This window comes from Choloepus didactylus, chromosome X, assembly GCF_015220235.1.
Source record: "Choloepus didactylus isolate mChoDid1 chromosome X, mChoDid1.pri, whole genome shotgun sequence".
In the NCBI taxonomy this organism is placed as follows: domain Eukaryota; kingdom Metazoa; phylum Chordata; class Mammalia; order Pilosa; family Megalonychidae; genus Choloepus; species Choloepus didactylus.
This window is the reverse complement of record NC_051334.1, coordinates 95,768,485-95,790,285: the sequence shown is the minus strand read 5'-3', so window position 1 is coordinate 95,790,285 and position 21,801 is coordinate 95,768,485.

The window sequence follows — 21,801 nt, the reverse complement described above, 5'->3', positions numbered from 1 at the left end:
GTAGCACAGCTGTCCCTCAGCAGAGGCCCTAAGAAGGGCATGGCTGGGAAGAGGGACACACTCAGAAATCCCAGGGACCATACACCAATACCAAGGACTTGTGGGTCAGTGGCAGAGACAATCTCTGGTGAGACTGAAATGAAGGTTCAGACTCCTGCAACAACCCTAAATCTCCAGGAACACCTGGGAGGTTTGATTACTAAAGCTGCCCTGCCCCCTCAGACACATGCTCCACATTTAGGATGGACAGCACCAACAACACACCCAAACTTGGTGCACCAATTGAACCCCACAAGAATCAGACCCCCACACACCACAAAGACAAAGTTGGGGAGAACTGACTTGAGGGGAATAGGTGACTCATGGACACCATCTGCTGGTTAGTTAGAGAAAGTGTACACCACCAAGCTGTAGATCTGACAAATTAGAGACTGGTGTTTCAATAATCCTTCATATCCTAAAAGAACCCTATCAAATAAAGCAAATTCTAAGAGGCCAAAAACAACAGAAAATTTTAAAGCATGTGATAAAACTAGATGATATGGATAACCCAAACCCAAACACCCAAATCAAAAGATCAGAGGAGACACAGTGCTTGGAACAACTAATCAAAGAACTAAAGACAAACAATGAGAGCATGGCACAGGATATAAAGGACATGAAGAAGAGCATGGCACAGGATATAAAGGACATGAAGAAGACCCTAGAAAAGCAGGAAGAATAAAGTGCAAGAGTAAATAAAAAAAAGATGATCTCATGGAAATAAAAGAAACTGTTGACCAAATTAAAAAGAGTCTGGATTCTCATAGTATAAGACTAGAGGAAGCTGAACAACTCAGCAACCTCAAGAAACATGGAATGGAAAATTAAAGAACAAAAGAAAAAATGGAGAAAAAAACTGAAAAAACCAAAATGGATCTCAGGGATATGATAGATAAAATAAAACACCCAAATTTAAGACTCGTTGGTGTCGCAGAAGGGGAATAGAAGAGTAAAGGTCTAGAAAGAGTATTCAAAGAAATTGTTGGGGAAAACTTCCCAAACCTTCTACACAATATAAATACACAAAGCATAAATTCCCAGAGAACTCCAAATAGAATAAATCCAAATAAACCCACTCTGAGACATATTCTAATCAGACTGTCAAATACTGAAGAGAAGGAGCAAGTTCTGAAAGCAGCAAGAGAAAAGCAATTTACCACATACAAAGGAAACAACATAAGACTAAGTAGTGACTACTCAGTGGCCACCATGGAGGTGAGAAGGCAGTGGCATGACATATTTAAAATTCTGAGAGAGAAAAATTTCCAACCAAGAATACTTTATCCAGCAAAACTCTCCTTCAAATTTGAGGGAGAGCTTAAATTTTTCACAGACAAACAAATGCTGAGAGATTTTGCTAATAAAAGACCTGCCCTAATTCAGATACTAAAGGGAGACCTACTGACAGAGAAACAAGGAAAAGAGAGAGAGATAGAGAGAAATTTAACAGACATATATAGAACATTACATCCCAAATCACCAGGATACACATTCTTCTCTAGTGGTCATGGAACTTTCTCCAGAATAGACCATAGGCTGGGGCATAAAACAAGCCTCAATATTAAAAAAAAAATGAATTTATTCAAAGCACATTCTCTGACCAAAATGGAATACAAATAGAAGTCAATAACCATCAGAGAGAGAAAATTCACAAACACCCGGAGGTTAAAAATGAGGGGGAGATGAAAACATTCCTAGATAAGCAAAAGCTGAGGGACTTCATCACCAGTAGATCAGTTCTATAAGAAAAGCTAAAGGAAATTGTGTAGGTTGAAAGGAAGGGACACTAAACTGACTGAAACCACATGAAGAAATAAGGATTTCCAGTAAAGATCACATGGTAAATATAAATACCAATACTACTGTATTTTTGATTTGTAACTCCACTATTTACTTCCTACAGGATCTAAAAGACATAAAGTGTAATGATAAATCAGTGGTTTTGGACTCAATATAAAATATGTAATTTTCAAGAAGAAGTACATAATGGTGGGGGAATGGAGGAGTGTAGGAACATAGTTTATGTGTCCCATTGAAGTTAAGTTGGTATCAAAGAAAACAAGATTTTTATAGATTTAAGATGTTAAATTTAAGCCCCATGGCAAACACAAAGAAAGTATCAGAGAATATGATTATAGAGATTAAAAGTTGAGTACGGGTAATGAGAAGTGGGGGAAAGGGAATTGGGGACTTAATTAGAAATGAGTGTAGGGTTTCTGTTGTTGGTGAGGGGAAATTTCTAGTAATGGATTGTGGGAAGCTAATGGTATTGAAACATTGTGAATGTGATTAATCCCACTAATGGAATGCTTGGGAGGGGTTGGAAGGGGAAGATTTATGCTGTATATATGTTTCCACAATTGAAAAAAAGAAGACAGTCTAGATAGATAATGACAATTAAATGCCAAAGACGATCCTGGATGGGATCTGAGGATGGAGGAGAGGAGGCTCAAAGGGACACAGTTGGGACATAAGAAAAAAATGAAATATAGAATGTAAGCTTTCTATCAATGTTGAATTTCTTGAACTTCTTGGCTGCATTTAACGTGATTGCAAAAATGAATGTTCTTGTTCATGGGAAATGTATATGTGAATTATATTGTTTGTTAAAGGATGTGTGCAGCTTGCTCTCATATGTTCAGAGGACAAAGCAATAGATGATGGATGATAGGGAGGGAGGGAAAGAAAGAAATGGTAGAGTGACAGGATGTTAAAGTTGGTAGATCTGGGGTATTGGTGGAGGGGGTTTGGGGTATGCTTGAGTTCTGTGTATGGGGTTTGTATTGTTTTTGCAACTGTTCCTGTAAGCTTGAATTTATTACAAAATGAATTTAAAAAAAAACCCCAGTTGGAGCTAGGTTGAGCAACATTCACTTGCTCCCAACAGGGACGCCTGCTTTCTCCACAGCGAGTTTTTTCAGCTCAGACTGTAATGGGGGAAGGGGGATCCTGGTGCAGTTTCACAGCTTTTACTTACAGCATTTATGCTGTGATCTCAGCCATTGCACCCATTCCAGGCTGGTGTATGATGTGTGGGCAGACATGGTTGTCCCCCAACAGTTGTTCCAGACTATTTATTAGTTGTTCTTGGCTATTTGTTAGTTGCATTAGAGGACTAACTAAATTCCACATCTTTCTATGCTACCATCTTGCCCTGCCCCATGGTTAGTTTTTAAAGACTTAGAAATAACTTAAACATTTGTAAAGAAAACTTTTAGTTTTTTCAAGTCATAGTGGTTAAGTATATATTTTAAAAAATTAGTATTATTATTTTTAATTCAATTTTATTGAGATATATCCACATAGAATACAGTCATCCAAATGTATAGTTGTTCACAGTGCCATCATATAGTTGTGGATTCATCACCACAATCATTTTTGAACATTTTCATTACTCCCAAAAAAATAAAACTAGGAATAAATATTGAAGTATTAATAACAACCAAAACATCCCACCCCCATCTCCCCCTATTATACATTTAATTTTTGTCTCAATTTTTCTACTAAAGTGTTCATACACAGGATAAAGGGAGTGGGAGCCATAAGGTTTGCACAATCATATGGTCACATTGTGTAGGCTATAATGTTTTAAAATCTTCTTCAAGGTTCAAGGCTAGTGTGTTGCAGTTTCAGGCATTTCCTTCTAGCTTTTACAACAACTAAAATCTACAGTGGGATATTTGTAAAATGTATAAGAGTAACCTCAAGAAAGATCTCTCCACTACATTTGAAATCTCTCAGCTATTGAAACTTTATTTTGTTTCATTTCTCTTCCTATATTTGGTCAAGAAGACTTCCTCAGTCCCATGATGCCAGGATCAGGCTCATCCCAGGAGTCATGTCTCATGTTGCCAGGGAGATTTACACCCCTGGGAGTCAGGTACCATGTAGGGGGGTGGCAGTGAGTTTACTTGCAGAGTTGGCTTAGAGAGATAGAAGACACATCTAAGTAACAAAGGTGGTTCTCTGGGGGTAACTCTTAGGCACAATTATAAGTAGGTTAAGCCTCTCCTTTACAGTATCAAGCTTCATAATTGGTAGTCCCCAATGCTTATGAAAATATCAGTAATTCCCCAGGTGAGGAAGTTTAGTATTTCCACATTTTCCCCCAGTTCCTAAAGGGGGCTTTGCAAATACTGTTTTATTCTCTGCCCAAATTACCATCGGATATACCAGGGCTTCACACTAGCCTATACAAACCAACCAGATCTCACTTCCTATTCAAAGTTACATGTAATTACGGTGTTTGAAGAAACTGACTATACAAGTTAAATTATATAGTGTGCTACAGAAAATAAAGACTTGGCACCTAATAAACATCTCTTCCTTTGGTCTCACACAGAAGTTCAAATTTTAAAACACTGTCAATATTGTCATTTAACCTTTAGTTTGATTTACAATAGTCCTAACCAAGTTCATTTTCATTCATATCTCTAATTGAAGTCTGATCTCTTTTTCAGCCTTTTTAACATTTGCTGTATGGAGTAATGCTGACATTTATAGCTGCTGAACACTGGCCCTGAGGTATCACACTGATACCCAAACTTCCAGGGACAGAGCATGTTATACACAAAGAGCTCAACATCTCAGAATTTAGAAATAACCATGACAACTCAAGGAGAGATGTAATGGCTGTAAGAGTTTACAATGTAGGAAACTTTACCATGAGCCTTCTCCTATAATCTATGCTCTCACATTCAATTGTCAGGGTTTGCACATGGTAGCTAGTCCATATTAGTGAGGCATTATAATGTTTGCCTTTTAATTTCTGGTTTATTTCACTCAAAATACTGTCCTCAATGTCCATTCACTTAGTTGCATTCCTCACAACTTCATTCCTTCTTGTAGCCACTCTATGTATACAACACAATTTACCATTCCAGTCATCAATTGATGTATGCTTAGGCCACCTCCATTCATTGCAAATCATGAATAATTGTGAATAAATAACTCTGCCATAAACACCAGTGTGCAAATGTCCATTCACTTTCCTCCTCTCAGTTCTTTCAAATATATACCCAATAACAGGGTTCAAAAACCATATGGCAACCCAATACTTAGCTTTGTGTGGAACCAGCACACTGCCCTTCAGATGGGCTACACCATTCTACTTCCTCAACAAGAGTGATAGGTACATCCATCACTCCACATTTTCTCCAGCACTTGTATCTCTCTGTTTATTTTAAAAGCAATTTTATTCACAAACCATACATTCTCTTCTATGTAAACATCAATGGTTCCTTGTATAATCACATAGTTTTGCATTCACCGCCACAATCTATGAGGTTATTTCCATTTCTTCTGCAAATAAAGAGGAAGAGGAGAAAAAAGAAAGAAGAAAAAAATGAAAAACCAATGAATAAAACATAAAATAAAAATAAAAATTATAAAATACAATAAAATGGTAAGAAAACACCACTGCCAAGAATCCCATACCCCTCCCTTGTATGCCCCCCATTAAAATTAGCTTTGGTGTATTGCCTTTGCTACAATTAATGGAAACATATTACAATATTATTGTTAACTATGGACTCTGGTTTGCACTGAATTTATTTTTCCCCCAATCCTTCTGTCTCTACCTAATAATGCTCAACACAATGTCCTCAAGTTTCATCCCCATTGTTATATGCTCTGTGGCTTTATTCTGTCTTACATCCATATAATATTCCATCTATGTACATATCACAGTTTGTTTATCCACTCCTCTGTTGATGGACATTTGGTTATTTCTACTTCTTGGCAATCATGAATAATGCTTCTATAAGCATTGGTATACAAATGTCCATTCATGTCATAGTTTTCAGTTCCTCAAAATATATATCTAGTGAAGGGATTGCTGGTTCATACGGCGATTCTATACTTAGCTTCCTGAGGTACTGCCACACTTCCTTCCAGAGTGGTTGCACCATTCTACATTCCCACCATCAGTGAATAATGTGCCTCTTTCTCCATATCCTCTCCAGCACTTATAATTTTCTTTTTTTATGATAATTGTCATTCTAATATGTGTGAGATGATATTTCATTGTGATTTTGATTTGCATTTCCCCAATAGCAATGAAGTTGAGCATCTTTTCACATGTTTTACAGTCATTTGTACTTCCTTTTTGGAAAAGTGTCTGTCCATGTCTTATGCCAATTTTTAAATTGTGTTGTCTTTTTGTTGTTGATCTCTTCATATATTCTTGATATTAAACCCTTATCTGTTATGTGGTTTCCAAACATTTTCTCCCATTGCACAGTCTGCCTTTTTGCTTTTCTGACAAAGTCCTTTGATGTACAAAATTTTAGGAGATCCCATTTATTTGTTTATTCTCTCATTGCTCATGCTTTGGGTGTAAGGACTAGGAAACCACTTAATGTCACAAAATCTTTAAGATATTTCCCTAAATTTTCTTATAAGAGTTTTATGGTCTCAGCTCTAATGTTTATGTCTTTGATCAATTTTGAGTTATTTTTTGTATTAGGTGTGGGATAGTAGTCCTCTTTCAATACTTTGTATATGGATATCCATTTCTCAAAACACCAATTATTGAAGTGGCTGCTGTGTCCCAGTTGCATTGGCTTGACTGTCTTATCAAATATCAATTGTCTTTAGATGAGAGGGTGTATTTCTGAACACTAAATTCAATATTATTGGTTAGTATATCTATACTTATGCCAGTGCCATGCTATTTTGACCACTCTAGATTTGTAATATGCTTTTAAGTCAGGTAGTGTGAGACCTTCCATTCCATTCCTCTTTCTCAAGATATTTCTGACTATTTGGGGCACCCTACTCATCCAAAAAATTGGTTAATGATTTTTCTATTTCTACAAATTAAGCTGTGATTTTACTTTTTATTGCATTGAATTTATAAATCAATTTAGGTAGAATTGGCATCTTAACTATATTTTGTCTTCTCATCCATGAACATGGTATGTCCTTCCATTTATTTATGTCCTCTGTGATGTCTTTTAGCAATTTCTTGTAGTTGTATATGTATAGGTCTTCTGTGGCCTTGGTTAAATTTATTCCTAAATATTTGAATCTTTTGGTTGCTATTGTAAATGAAACATTTTTCTTGACTTCCTCCTAATGGTGCTCATTACTAATGTATAGGAACACTACTGTTTTTGCCTGTTGATCTGGTACCCTGCCACTTTGCTGAATTCACTTATTAGCCCTAGTAGCTTTGCTGAAGATTTTTCCAGATTTTCCAAATATAGGAACATGTCATCTGCAAACAGTGACAGTTTTACTTCTTCCTCTCCATTTTGGATGCATTTTATTTCTTTTTCTTGCCTAATTGTTTTATCTAGAACTTCCAGCACAATGTGGAAAAACAATGGCAAAAATGAGCATCCTCGTCTTCTTCCTGATCTTAGAGGGAGTTTTCTGTCTTTCCCCATTGAGTATGTTAGCTGTGGGTTTTTCATTTATTGCCTTAGTCATATTGTAGAAGGTCCCTTCTATTCCTATTATTTTGAGTGTTTTCATCAAGAAATCATGTAGAATTCTATTAAATGCTTTTTCTTCATCAATGGAGATTATCATGTGGTTTCTCTGCTTTGATTTATTGCTGTAGTGTATTACATTAATTGATTTTCTTTTCTTGAACCAGCCTTCCATACCTGGAATAAATCCAACTTGGTCATCATGTATAATTGCTGTTGAATTCAATTTGTGAATATTTTGTTGAGGATTTTGCATCTGTGCTTGTTAAAGTGATTGGTCTATAATTTTCTTTTCTCTTAGTATCTTTGTCTGGCTTTGGTATTAAGGTGATGTTCACTTCATAGAATTAGTTAGGTAGCTTTCCCTCATCTTCAATGTTTTTTAAGAGTTTGAGTAGGGTTGGTGCTAATTCTTTCTTGAATGCTTGGTGGAATTCACATGTGAAGCAATCCGTTCCTGGACTTTTCTTTTTTGGGCATGTTTTGATGACTGATTCAATCTGTTTACTTGTGATTGGTTTGTTGAGTTCATCTATTTCTCCTCAAGTCAATGTTGGCTGTTTATACTTTTCTAGGAAGTTGCTCATATCATCTACATTGTCTATTTTATTAGTATATAGTTGCTCCTAGTATTCTCTCATTATCTCCATTATTTTTGCAGGTTCAGTAGTTATGTCCACTTTCCCATTTTTGATCTAACTTATTCATCTCTGCTTTCCTGTTTTGTTAGCCTATCTATGGGTCCATGTATTTTATTGATTTTCTCAAAGAACTAACTTCTGGTTTTGTTGATTGTATTGTTTCATGTTCTCAATTTCATTTATTTCTGCTCTAATGTTTGTCATTTCTTTTCTTCTGTTTCCTTTGAGGTTAGTTTGCTGTTCTTTCTCTAGTTCCTCAAGGTGAACAGTTTCTTCCCTTTTAACATAAGCATTTAGGGCAATAAATTTCCCTCTCAACACCACCTTTGCAGCATCCCATAAGTTTTTGCTATGTTGTGTTTTCATTTTTATTTGCCTCAAGAAATTTGCTAATTTCTCTTTTAATTTCTTCCTTGACTCACTACTTGTTTAAGAGTGTGTTGTTTAGCTTCTATATATTCATGAATTTTCTGGCCTTCTGCTGTGCCAGTTTGAATGTATTGTGTCCCCCAAATGCCATTATCTTTGTGGTCTTGTGGGACAGATGTTTTGGTGCTGGTTAGATTTGCTTGGAATGTGCCCCACCCAGCTGTGGGTGGTGACTTTGGTGGGATACTCCCATGGAGGTGTGACCCCACCCATTCAGGGTGGGCCTTGATCAGTGGAGCCATATAAAACATGCTGACTCAAAGAGACTGAACGGAGTGCAGCTGTGAGTGACGTTTTGAAGAAGAGCAAGCTTGCTAGAGAGGAATGTCCTGGGAGAAAGCCATTTTGAAACCAGAACTTTGGAGCAGACGCCAGCCACGTGCCTTCCCAGCTAACAGAGGTTTTCCGGATGCCATTTGCCATCCTCCAGTGAAGGTACCTGATTACTGATGTGTTACCTTGGACACTTTATGGCCTTAAGACTGTAACTGTATAGCCAAATAAACCCCCTTTTTATAAAAGCCAGTCCATCTCTGGTGTTTTGCATTCTGCAGCATTAGCAAACTAGGACATCTGCCTATTTGATTTCCACCTTCATTCCATTATTATGTGAGAAAGTTTTATGTTTATTATGAATATTTTTAATTTTATTGAGACTTGTTTTGTGCCACAACGTGTGGTTTATCCTGGAGAATGATCCATGAGCACTTGAGAAGAATGTGTATCTTGCTGCTGTGGAGTGTAGAATCCTACAAATATCTAAGTATATTTCATTTATCATTTAATTCAGTATCTCTGTTGCCTTATTGATCTTCTATCTAGGTATTCTACCCATTGATGATGATGGTGTATCAAAGTCTCCAATTAATATTGTAGACTTGTCTATTTTATCCATCACATTTCTCGGTGTTTGCCTCATGTATTTTGGGGTACTATGGCTCAGGGCATATTTATGACTACTATGTCTTCTTGATTGATTGTCCCTTTTAGTAATACATAGTGTCTTTCTTTGTCTCTTTTTATTGTTTTACATTTGAACTCTAAATTTTTTGATATTAGTATAGCTACCCACACTCTTTTTTTGTTTGCATGAAATATCTTTCTCCAACCATTCACTTTCAACCTGTTTTTGTCCTTGGGTCTTAAGTGAGTCCCTTACAAACAGCATGTAGATGGATCCTGATTTTTTTATGCATCCTGGCAGTCTATTTCTTTTGATTGGGGAGTTTAATCCATTAACATTTAATGTGATTAATTTAAATACATTACTTTCTTCAACCATTTGTTTCCTTTTGAATTTTATATGTAATATCTTATTTTTTGTTTCTTTTTACCCTTTTAGTTACCCTTACTGCTAATCTTCATTTCTACATCCTTCTCCAAACCTCTTTCTCCTGGAAAACAGTCACTTGTGAGTCTGCAAAAGCAGTATCTTTTCCTATCTGTTTGTAGCACTTCCTTTAGTATTTCTTGTTAGAGTAGGACTCCAGTTCGTGAACTTTCTCAGTGTCTGTTTATCTGTAAATATTTTAAAGTCTCACTCATTTTTGAATGACAGTTTTGCTGGATATAAGATTCCTGGTTGGTAGTTTTCCTCTTTCAGCATCTTGAATATATCATACCATTGCCTTCTTGCCTCCATCCTTTCTGCTGAGAGATCCACACTTAGTCTTATCAAGCTGCCCTTGTATGAGATGGATTGCTTTTCTCTTGTTTTCAGAATTCTCTCTTTGTCTTTGGCATGTAACAATCTGATTAGTGTCCTGGAGATGTATATTTGGATCAATTCTGTTTGGGCTCTGCTGTGCTTCTTGGACCTGTAATTTTATATTGTTCACAGGAGCTGTAAAATTTTCATTTATTATTTCCTTGGTTATTCTTTCTGCCTCTTTTCTGTATTCTTCTTCTGGGACACTTATAACATGTATATTATTGCACTTCATGTTTTTTTTCAGTTCCTGGAGACCCTGCTTGTATTTTTCCATTCTTTTCCCTGCCCTTTTTCTGTGTATGATTTCAGGTAGCCTGTTCTCTAGTTCACTAATACTTCCTTCTACTGTTTATGTCTATTCTGGTTTTCATTTCTTCTATTGCGCCTTTCATGCCCATAAGTCTGACATTTGGTTTTTCAAGGTTTCAAGTTCTTCTTTATGATAGCCCAGTGTCTTCTTTATAACCATCTCTTCTGCCACATTTTCTTTCAACTCATTGATTTGATTTAGGATATTTGTTTGAACATCTTCAATCAGTTGTTTCAACTCCTGAATCTCAGTTGATGTGTTGATTTTTTTCTTTGACTGGTCCATGTCTTCATGTTTCCTGGAGTGATTCATGAGTTTTTCCTGGCTAAGCATCTGATTTTCTTGATTAGTTTGTTCTGACAATCTTTTTTTTCTCTTTTGCTTAGGGTTTTCTTGTTGGTTGTCTCTGATCTCTATTTGTTCTTTCTCTTGCTGTCCAGTTTTCAGATTGGCTCTGCCCCCCAGTCTTCTATGAAAAACCAGGCCCCCACAGTGGCCTGCCACTGGGATGGTATTCAGGCTCTGGACACCCCAGCAAGTTCACTGTGTGTGGTAAAACAAATCTGCTGGTTTCCAGTGGTGCGCTGCTTTTTCCTGGCCAGGAAAAACCTGGGTTTGTTTTAGAGCCCTTCTTTAACAGTTGAGCTATCTGTATTTCTCAGCCACAATAGGGCTGGGTTTCTGTGCAGCATATGTAGACCAGCTCCTGTGGTCCTAAGAAAGGGTCAGGAGCATCTTATTAAAGGTGTTTCAATTCCATTGCACTTTTGGGACTTTCCAGATGATGCTTTTTTGTTACCTAATTGTACTCAGAAGATGCTTTGCCTCTGAGCACAGGCTCTGTCTACATAGGTGAGCTGAAATTGTGGGAAATCTATGCCCTAACTTTGCCAGTCAACACATGGCTCAATTTTGGGCTCCACCTGTGGCAGAGGACTCTCTCAGCTGACCCAGTACTCCAGCTGTCCCCAAAGCAAGTAAACAGCCACCCACTCATGCTTCCCTCAAGGGTGTGGGAAGGGCCTGTGAATGCAGGGCTGTAAACACTGTCTCTGTCCACATTTTCTCAGGCTCTTTGTTCCTCATTGACCTGGGCCTTGAAATGTCCTCCCCTGTCCAACAGGTCTTCAAAAGGTGAAGGTATATCTCATTGCTGTGAGAGATTGTATAGTCTGTATCCCTGGTGGGAGTGGTCCTGTTTGCTGATTCTGTGCCTTTCCCACACTGGGACCAAGTGAGGGGTAGGTATAGGACCAGCTGGCCTGGGGCAGAAGATTCCTACCTGATATTTCTTCTCTTTCTTCAATTCAGCATTTCCTGCATCCTTCTCCTGTCTGTATCCTCCTCCAAGGTTTCATACTATTCAGAATTATTTTTTTTGGTTAAATCTCTGGAGAGAAGTTTTTAGCAACTGTTTATGTTGCCATGTTGATGATGTCACTAGTATTCATTTTTTAAGAGTAGTTGTATATTTTTGGAAGAGTCATGTAAAATCTATAGCATTCCCACATATCCCCATTGTTGACACTTTGCATTCCTGTGGTACCTTTGTTAAAATTGATGAAAGAATATTAAAATTGTTCTATTAACTGTAGTCCATAGCTTATACTAGGTGTATTTTTCCCATATACCACTCTATTATTAATATCTTGTATAAATTTTATAACATTTGTTGTGGTTCATGAAAGAATACTCTTGTACTATTAACCCAAGTCCATTGTCCACAACAGTTTCACTGTATTATACAGTCCCATGTTTTATCTTCTAACTTTCATTCTAGTAACATATACTACCCCAAAGTTCCCCTTTAAACCACACTCACAAACATAATTCAGTACTGTTATTGACACTCACAATAATGTGCTACCATCACCCCCATCCATTTACAAAACTGTACAATCAACCTAAATAGAAATTCTGTACAAATTAAACATCATATCCCCATTTTCTACCCACAATCTATACCCTGGTGACATATATTCTAGATGCTATGTCTATAAACTTCCTTATTATAAATAGTTCATAACAAAAATATTTGTCCTTTTGTGTCTGGTTTATTCCACTCAGCATAATATTCTCAAGATTCATCCATATTTTTGCATGTATCAAGACTTCATTCCTTTTTACAGCTGAGCAATATTCTGTCATGTGTATATACTATATTTTGCTTATCCATTCATTGGCTGATGGATATTTGGGTTGCTTCCATCTATTGGCAATTGTGAATAATACCACTATGAATGCCAGTGTGCAAATATCTCTTCAAGTCCCTCCTTCCAATTCTTTTGGGTATATACTTAGTAACAGGATTTTGGGGTCATATGGTAATTCTATATTTAGCTTCCTGAGGAAATGCTTAACTGTCTCCCACAGTTGCTGCATCATTTTTCAATCCCACCAGCAATGAATGAGTGTTCCTATTTCTCCACATCCTCTATAATACTTGAATTCTCATGCATTTTTAATCATAGCCATTCTAGTGGGTGTGACATGGTATCTCATTGTGGTTTTTTAATTGTGTTGTTTGTCTTTTTGTTGTTGAGTTGTAGGATTGCTTTATGTATTCTGGATATTAAACCCTTAACAGATATGTGGTTATCAAATATTATTTCCCATTAATAGGTTGTCTTTTTACTTTCATGATAAAGTCCTTTGATACACAATTTTTTTAATTTTGAAGAGGTCCTATTTATCTATTTTTTTCTTTCATTTCTTGTGCTTTGGGTGTGAAGTCTAAGGAACCATTTCCTAGCACAAGATCCTGAAAATGCTTAGCTACATTTTCAACTAGGAGTTTTATAGTTCTGAACCTTATATTAAGGTCTTTGATCCATTTTGTGTATGCTGTGAGATAGGAATCCTCTATCATTCTTTCACATATAGATATCCAGTTCTTCCAGCACAATTTGTTGAAAACACTGTTCCTTCCCAGTTGAGCAGATTTGAAAGCCTTGTCAAAAATCAATAGGTCATAGGAGCAAGGGTCTATTTCTGAACTCAGTTCAATGCCATTGGTCGACATATCTATCATTGTCCAGTACCATGATGTTTTGACCACTGTAGCTTTGTGATATACTTTAAAGTCAGGAGTGTAAGTCCTCAAAGTTTGTTGCTTTTAAAGATGTTCTTGGCTATTTGGGATCCCTTACACTTCCAGATAAATTTATTAATTGGGTTTCCTATTTCTGCAAAGCAGCTTGATGGAATTTTGAGATCTGATTGGGATTGCATTGAATCTGTAGATCATTTTGGGTAGAATTGCCATCATTACAGATATTTAGTCTTTTAATCCATGAGCACAGAATGTCCTACCATTTATTTAGGTATTTAATTTCTTTTAGCAATGTTTTGTCACTTTCTCTGTATAAGTCCTTTACATCCTTAGTTAAATTTATTCCTGGATATTTGATTGAGTTGCTATTTTGAATGGAGTTTTTTTTTTTTTTTTTGATTTCCTTCTCAGCTTACTCATTACTATTGTAGAGAAACACTGATTTTTGCATATTGATCTTGTACACTACCACTTTGCTGAATTCATTTATTGGCACTAGTATCTTTGTTGTAGATTTTCTGGAATTTTCTAAATATAGGATCATGTCATCTGCAATTACTGAAAGTTTTATTTCTTCTCTTCCAATCTGTATGCCATTTATTTCTTTTTCTCACCTAACTGCTCTGGTTAGAACTTGCAGTACTATGATGAATAACAGTCTTGACAATGGGCTTCTTGTCTTGTTCCAGATCTCAGAGGGAAAGCTTTCAGTCTTTCACCATTGAGTATGATGTTAGCTGTGGGTTTTTCATTTATGCCCTTTATCATACTGAGGAGATTTTATTCTATTCCTATTTGTCTAAAATTTTTTTTAATCAGAAAGGATGCTGAATTTTGTAAAATGTCTTTTTTTTTCCTTCAAATGAGATAATCATGTGTTTTTCCCCTTCTTTCTGTTGATGTGATGGATTACATTAATTGATTTTCTTATGTTGAGCCACCCTTGCATACCTGAGATAAAACCCACTTGACTATAACATATGATTCCCTTGATGTGCTGTTGGATTTGATTTGCAAGTGTTTTGTTGGCTTTTCTCATTTGAGAAGTTGCTCTGTAATAATCTTTTCTTGTGGTATTTTTATCTGGCTTTGGTTTTAGGGTGATTTGGGCTTCATAGAATGAGACAGGTTGTGTTTCATCTTCTGCAATGTTTTGGAAGTGTTTGAACAAGATTGGTATAAATTCTTGGAATGATTGGTACAATTCACCTGTGAAGCCATATTTTCCTGGGCTTTTCTTAGTTGGAAAGTTTTTTTATGACTGATTCAATCTCTTTGCTTCTGATTGGTCTGTTGAGGCCTTCTATTTCTTCGAGAGTCAGTGAAGGTTGTTCATGTATTCCTAGGAATTTGTCCATTTCATGTAGGTTATCTAATTTTTTGGCATACAGTTGTTCATAGTATCCTCTTATGATCCTTTTTATTTTTGTGAGATAAGTCTTAATGTCCCCCTCTCATTTCTGATTTGATTTATTTGTATCTTCTTCCTTTTTTCTTTGCCTGGTTTGCTGTTTCTCAATTTTGTTGATCATTTGAAAGAATGAACTTTGGTTTTGTTAATGCTCTATTGTTCTTTTATTCTCAGCTTCATTTATTTCTTCTTCTTTCCTTCTGCTTGCTTTGTGGTTAGTTTGCTGTTATTTTTCTATTTCTTCCAGGTGTGTAGTTAGGCCTTTTATTTTAGCTCTTTTTTCTTTTTTAATGTAAGCATTTAGGGTTATAACTTTCCTTTTCAGCACTGCCTTTGCTGTATCCCATATGTTTTGCTATGTTGTGTTCTTGTTTTAATTCATCTTGAGATATTTACTACTTCTCTTTCAATTTCTTCTTTGACCCAGTGATTGCTTAAAAGAGTGTTACCTAATGTCCAGATATTTGTGGATTTTCCAGTTCTCCTCCTGTTATTTATTTCCAGCTTCATTCTATTATGGTCAAATAAGATGCTTTGAATGATATCAATCTTTCTAAAATTTGAGACTTTTTTGTGACACAACATGTGGTTTATCCTGGAGAATTAAACATGTACACTTGACAAGAATGGATAGCCTGCTCTTCTAAGGTGCAAGGTTTTGTATATATCTGTTAGGTCTAGTTCATTCATCATGTTATTAAAGTCTCTGTTTCTTTGCTATTCCATGTAGATGTTCTCTATACTGATGAGAGTGGCATATTGAATTATCCAACTATTATTGTAGAGGTGTCTATCTCTTTCTTCAGTTTTGCAGTGCATTTTGACAGTATTTGTCCCATGCATTTTGGGACACTGTGATTAGGTGCATAAATATGTATGATTGATATTTTTTCTTGGTGGATTGCCCCTTTTTATTAATATATACTGTCTCTTTTGACTTTATGTCTATTTTATCCAATGTTTGTACAGCAATCCCAGCTCTTGTTGGTTACAGTTTCCATGGAATATCTTTTTTCATCCTTTCACTTTCAACCTGTATATATCTTTTGATCTAAGGATGGGTCTCTTGCAAACAACATTTAGTGGGAATATGTGCTTTTATCCATTCTGCCAACATGTGTTTTTTGATTAGAAAGTTTAATCCATTAACACTCAATGTTATTACTGTAAAGTCAGTGCCTACTTCAGCCATTTTGTCCTTTGGTTTTCATATGTCATAAGTTTTCTCATCCCTTTTCTTTTTTTGCAATCTCCTTTTTTGTATTGTTGATCTTTTGTGATGTATCTAAATTATCCCATTCTCATTTCTGTTTCTGTATATATTTTATATACTTTCATTGTTTTTTCAACCTAAATCTATAATCTACAGTTTGAAAAGCTACCAACTTAGCTTCAATAGCATTCACATTATCTGCTCCTATGTCCTTCTGTTCCTCATCTTATGTTGTTTTTGTCCCATGTTATCACATTATATTGTGCACATTTGTTATCAGGAAATATGCCTTTTCTCATTCAATTGTATTCTGATTCTTACATGAATTAAAGGGTAGAATTGTATGTTAAGGATACAACACAATTGGGTTTTGCATTTATCCTTTTAGTTACCCTTACTGATATTCCTCATTTCTTCATACTGCTTCAAGCCACTCTCTCCTGTTTTTTTCCTTTCAACCTGAAGCAAATCCCTTAGTAACTCCTATAGGGCAGATATCTTGTTGATGAATTTCTCAGTTTCTCTTTATCTATGAATATTCTAAACTCACCCTCATTTTTGAAGGACAGTTTTGCCAGATAAAGAAATTTTGGCTGGTACTTTTTTCTTTTTCAGTACCTTAAATAGATCATGCCTCTGCCTTCTCACATCCATGGTTTTTGATGAGAAATTGGCACTTAGTCTTATGAGGATTAAAGGTAGGTGATGAATCACTTTTTTCTTGCTCATTTCAGAATTCTCTCTTTATCTTTGACATTTGACATTCTGATTAGTATGTGCCTCAGAATAGGTCCATTAGGATTTACTATGTTTGGACTACATTGTGCTTCCTGGACATGTATATTTATGTCTTTGATAAGAGTCAGGAGATTTTTGCCATTATTTCCTCAAATATTCTTTCTGTCCCTTTTCCTTTTTCTTTGTCTTCTGGGACACCTATGACATGTATGCTTATGTGCTTCATGCTGCCTCTCAAATCACTGAGACACCGCTCAATTTTTTTCCATTCTTTCCTCTATCTGTTCTTCTGACTATATGATTTTGATTGTCTTGTCTTGTAGTTCACTGATACATTCTTCTTCCTGTTAATTTGCTGTTGCATGCCTCTAGTGTATTTTATCTCTAGTGTTGTGCCATTCATCTCCATAAGTTCCATTATGTTTCGTTTTATACTTTCAATTTCTTCTTCATTCTCACACATTGTCTTCTAAATATCCATTATCTCTTTATGCTTATTTTCCTTAATCTCCTTTAATTGATATATATTTGATTGAAATTCCTTTGATTAGTTGTTCCACATTCTGAGTCTCCCCTGAGGTTTTAATTTGTTCCCTTGACAGAGCCATATGTTCCTGTTTCTTAGTATGGCTTGTAACTGTTTTGCTGATGCCTAGGCATCTGATTATCTTGATGAGTTAACTCTGAAAGTCCGTTTGTCCCTCTTGGCTAGGGTTTATTGTTGAATAACTTTGTGTTAAGGCTTTTCTTTTATGCCTTGTCAAACTTACTCCAGACCTTTAAAATAGCCCATGTTTAATTGTTCAGATATTCTCAGCTCTTCAACTGATTCTTGCCCTGGATATGAGATGCAATTTTTAAGATTGCTTATTTTGTGCAATTGTTTCATGTTCAGGAGAGAGCTTCCTTTCCTCATTTCCTTCTCTGGGAATCTTGATCTGTTCTGTTAATTTTTGTGCAGAATTTTCTCTCCAGTGCCTATGATACATTTAAATTCTCTTCCTCAGTCAGTGCCCTATTTTCCTTACCCTTTTCAGTTCTGGGACCCTTCTGTCTTTCATAATTTCAGTTTAAAACTCCCTCTTTTTCTGTGAGGATATTCTACCTCCATTTTCTTCACTTTTAGGGTATTCCACCCAGTGGAGCCAGATGGAGTCAATCCAGAAAACTGGGCCAATTCAGAAAAGTCCAATGTGGCTTTAGGTGGTCTACCCAACTGGAACTGGATTAATTGAGGGCACAATAGCTCTTGACAGCATTTCTATTGTGGTATCTCTTTTATTCCCACCCCTCAGGACCCTTTTTCTTGACTTGTCTCAGCTTCCTGTGTTCCACTCTGTCTCTCCAAACTTTGTTCCCTGTACATGGATATGCATGGAGTTCTAACTCACTGCTGTGGGTCACTCTACACTATGTGAGGGACCTGGGATCTTTTCAGCAAAATGTTCTCTGCAGCCATAAGTAGGTAGTGCAGTTTTAAACCTCTTTTGCCTCCATTCCTGTCCAGGGCAGGGTTAAAACTGTAGCCATGTTGGTTTCTTTCCAATGCAAATAAAACCACAATTCTGAGCTGAGACCCAGTGCTCTAAATTTGCCTGTCAAAAATCATGATAAGTGTTCAGCCATGCCCCACCCTTTTCTTGGGAAGGAGGGCTTCCTCATCCCTCTCTGTTAGCAGCAGCTTGTGACCAGCCTTTGATAGCTCACCTCCTGGGTTTTGGACAGGTGCCAGCCACCACCACTGAATGAATTACTCAGTTATATTTTTACCACAGTTTCTCAATCTTCATCCCACTCTTCCCTGGATGTTGTACAGTGCTTCCCTGGCCTCCAGAGTCCCAGAATATTTATTTAAGAGAGTTCTTATCTTTTAGCTGTTTTTGGAGGACAGTGAGTCCTGTAGGTCCCTACTCTGCCATCTTCCCTGGAAATTTACCATAGTACCTCATTTGAATGGTAACTTTCTGGATCAATTTTCTTATCCCATTTGTTGCCAAAATGACTAAAATATCATATACTGCAATTCATGCTGGCTCTTTCAGGAGGATTCCCTGTCCATATTATTGTACAAGGATTTCAGCAGAAACACTAAAATTGTTCATGGGTGGCTGACTTCGGTGGGTCCAGCAGCACTGCCACTGGTGAAGAGCTGTAGTGTCCACAGTCCTCAGAGCTGTGCTGGTCACTCAATGCTTTGTGGCATTTTAACTTGCCCTATTCTTATTTGTCCTTCTCTCCAGATCTGCATTAGCCATAAAAACTAACAGCCCACAATCATAAAAATCAGGAGCCTGGAAGCCATTGGAGGAGGTAGAACAAGGTTGGACATCATCAAAGCCTCATTCTCAGAGAATTGTCATTAATCGACCTGACCTGACTGGTCATTTTTGTCCCAATGGATTTGCCCATTCTGGACATTTCATCTAAAGTCATGCAATATGTGGCTTTTTATGTATGGCTTCTTCTACTTAGTGTGTTTTCAAGGTTCACTAATGTCATAGCATGAACTGGTATTTCATTCCATTTTATGGCTGAATAATATTCCGTTGTATGGAAATATTTTGTTTCCACATTCATCAGCTGCTAGATATTTGCAATGTTTCCTTTTTTTGCTATTATGAATAATGTTGCTATAAACATTCATGTACAAGTCTTTGTGTGTACGTAAGTTCTTATTTCTCTTGAGAATATATTTAGGAGTGTAATTGGGTCACCCGGTAACTCTACATTTAACAATTTAAGAAACTGCTAGACTGATTTCCAAAGCAGGTACACCATCTTACTTTTCTGAGAAGTCTTTATTACTGTGTTTAATTTAGCTATTCCGAAATGTAGCTAAATATACAAAATTTCATATATGACCACTTATTAATATTTTATGGTAAAGTCTTTTATGGTCATTATATGGTAAAATTTCTTCTCATCAAATAGGAGAGAACCTCCTCCTGTTGTTACCTCACATAGAATAAAAATAGTGGACTAATGAATAGACAGATTTTTTTCTCCTAAAAATATCTAATAGCACCAATGTTCAAAAAGGATTTTGAGAAGACTTAAACTCATCTTCCAAGTTTGTAATTCAGCATGAAATGGGAAAAATAGCCTTAAATTTTCCATTGTAATTCTGTTTCTTTAGTCAGTCTTTCTTTGGTCTGGTTATGCAAGGAATATACTATGAAAGGTTGAAAAAATATGAAAAAAGAATTGCCTTTAGAATCATATGCTGTCAACACTTAGTGAATATTTTGAATTTTACTATAACTTTTTTTAAACTCTTAAATTTATGACTCTTAAAAAGGAGAAGGTAATTAAAAAAACTTGGAGCCATAGAAAATCTGCTGAGATGATTTTCAAAATTATTTTAGCAATTTGAGGCAACTTCCATTTCCAAATAAATTTGATAACTAGCTTTTCCAAGTCTGCAAAGTAGGTTTTTGGAATTTTGATAGGGATTGCATTGAATCTGTAGAAGAGTTTGGGTAGAATTGACATCTTAATGACATTTAGCCTTCCTATCCATGAACATGGAATATTTTTCCTTCTTTTAAGGTCCCTTTCTATTTCTTTTAATAGAGTTATGCAGTTTTCTTTGTATAGGTCTTTTACATCTTTGGTGAAGTTTATTCCTAGGTACTTGATTTTTTTAGTTGCTATTGAGGATGGCATCTTTTTCTTGAGTATCTATTTATTTCAGTCATTTCTAGGGCATAGAAACACTGACATAGGTGCATTCATCTTGTATCCTGCTACTTTGCTAAATTTGTTTATTAGCTCTAGTAGCTGTGTCATCAATTTCTCAGGGTTTTCCATATATAATATATCATCTTCAAATAATGACAGTTCTATTTCTTCCTTTCCAATTTGGATGCCTTTTATTTCTTTGTCTTGTTGGATTTCACTGGCTAGCACTTCTAGCACAATGTTGAATGACAGTGGTGACAGTGGGCATCCTTGTCTCATTCCTGATCTTAGAGGGAAGGCTTTCAGTCTCTCACCATTGAGTACTATGATGGCTGTGGGTTTTTCATATATGCTCTTTATCATATTGAGGAAGTTTCCTTCAATTCCTACCTTTTGAAGGGGTTTTATCAAGAAAGGATTTTGGATTTTGTTGAATGCTTTTTCAGCATATATTGAGATGATCATTTGCTTTTCCCCTTTTGATTTGTCAATGTGTTGTAATACACTGATTGATTTTCTTATGTTTAATCATCCTTGCATGCCTGGAATGCCAGATACTGAGGCATGCCCATGGGTTGAGGGGAAGCAGCTCCCACTGTACTTCACTGTGTGTCTCTTGCTGCCAGATCCACAGCTGCTTTTGGGTTTTTAAAACTAATCTGACTCCAAAGGCCAACCCCTGGTTTCCCCAGACTGTGGTATGGCCACTGGTTCTCCAGCAGGCTCACTCACTCATTTTAGAATGCAGACTCCCAGTTTCACCAAGGGCACTGTCCCTGCATATCTAGAAGATCTTGTCCAGCTGGTGCCTTGCTGGAACTGGTGCTCTGGATCCATTTCTGCCTTTTATTTAGTATTTTTCATGGAGACTCTTTTTGCCCTCTCTCTTCTAATCTTCTGTCTTCTGGAACCTCTCAAAATTATTTTAATAACATGTCATTAATAAGAATTTTATTTCCTTTAATCGCATTTATCTAGTCTAGCTTATGGTGATGCCAACTTTTCAATGCTCAAAGAAAAATCTGCATGTGTTGAAGATGGTGGAATAAGAGAGGCATAGCAAATTACTCTATAGTGGAATAACTAGAGAACAGGCAGAAAATGAATAGGACAGTGGTTCCAGGGTATGAGATGTCA